The sequence below is a fragment of the Aristolochia californica genome, unplaced genomic scaffold (assembly GCF_029961685.1).
Source record: "Aristolochia californica isolate CCGP_79_NKW_82.1479 unplaced genomic scaffold, dmAriCali1.0.hap1 SCAF_11, whole genome shotgun sequence".
Taxonomy (NCBI): Eukaryota; Viridiplantae; Streptophyta; class Magnoliopsida; order Piperales; family Aristolochiaceae; genus Aristolochia; species Aristolochia californica.
In genome coordinates, this window is record NW_027181782.1 from 5,294,480 (window position 1) to 5,296,213 (window position 1,734).

Consider the following 1,734-nt stretch of genomic DNA (forward strand, 5'->3'; position numbering starts at 1 on the left):
AGATGTTCCTCAGATTAAGATCATAAAACCCTAATAGTAGTGCCCACCAATTTAAAGAGAAATCTAGGGCAACCGCATTACAAGAGTGAAATTTCCAAATTGCCCTTAATAAAACAACAATCAATATATCATGGATCCATGACCAACTCAGCATAAGGCGTTATTTAGACTCCACAACTTAACACAAAATCCTTTTGAGGTTATTTCAACTTATGTTTTTATCACCCATTTTTACTTTTTTAGAGTATGTGTTCGATTTCGTACTTATCCTTGGGACACCTTGCTAGAGGAGATCGTTACTAAAAATATTTTATTTGTTTTAAGTTGGGATCATTGTCATTACCTCCTAGCTTGAGAGGGAGAATAGAAGGAGAAGTACGGGGATGAGATTGGAAGTTGAGTATTGTAGTGGTTGCACCTCCTTCCAAATTCCATGTTTGAGAAGTATAATCTACAATGAAGAATTTTTATGTGACCAAAATATTTAAGAAAGGGGGAACACCAAAGATGAAGTTTTTGCATTTATGAAGAATTGCATCTGTGTAAATAACTTCAAATATGTGAGAAAAGATTTTAGCACAAAAATGTTAAGTGTATACAAATTTTAAAATAAAAGGCATAAGATGTATTAGTTATTTGGGAGGCTGCCTTTTTGAAAGCCCAAAGTCAATTTCCATTTCACTTTCAAAGTATATTTCACTTGGAGGATATAGTGGAAACTTTAGGAGTCGAGAGTAATGTTGTTTGGGGCGAAAACATTTTAAATAGACAGGTTTTTAACATTCAAAAGCTGAGCCATTGAACTGGGAAAAGATTATTTTATCCTTTTACAAGTTTTAGTGAAATCTTGAAACAAAAATTTGAGATAATGCTTAAAAGTTTCTTCATGAGTTGCTAATCACATATATAAGTCACTTAAAATTTTTGTATTGATTGAATGCCTCAAAGGCTAGGGTTACTTCTTCTCTATGTTGGACTAATGTAACACACTCTTTTTCTGATGTTTTACCCCTTGCTTAGTTAGTGCCACTTTTCTAGAATTTCCTCCAACTATTTTGCCCAATCCTTTATTGGCACTACTTCTTTAGAGCATTCTCTTATATCTCCCTTTTTGGTTGGTGCTATCTGTCTTCTCCTCTCTGTTGGCCTTCTCCTCCATCTTGGACTCTCCTAAACTTAAAATAATATTCTATAAACTTCTATTTTAAAACTCGATCCTACTAGACTCGCGTAAGAGCACAATTTTCTTATTCTACAAAATTTTATGATGTTATTCTCTTATATAACAAACATATTTTATAAAATATAAATTATTTGAGATTAAGTTAAATTTAATCATATTACTAATTTATATATTAATTTATTGACTTGAAAATGAATCATATGGAAACATTTGAGAGTCTAACAAGAATTGAAATTTTTTTCTAGAGATATTAGTATATATAATTACCACTTTTCAAAAAAATTATAGCATACCTATATAAAATTGTAATATGTAAATATAAAGTTTTAAAAACCGATGAGTATATTAAACAATAAAATAGGAGATCAATGGATAAATCACAATTTAGTTACATGCAACAATGCAGTAATCTCAAAATATGAAAATTTGTTACTGAACTTGGTGAATAAACCTCAAAATGACACAGATGATAGTTGTGAAGATAAGATCAGAAGAACCAGCAACATAAAAAATTGACCTGCCAAATGGTGGATCAAAGTGGAGGAAAATGA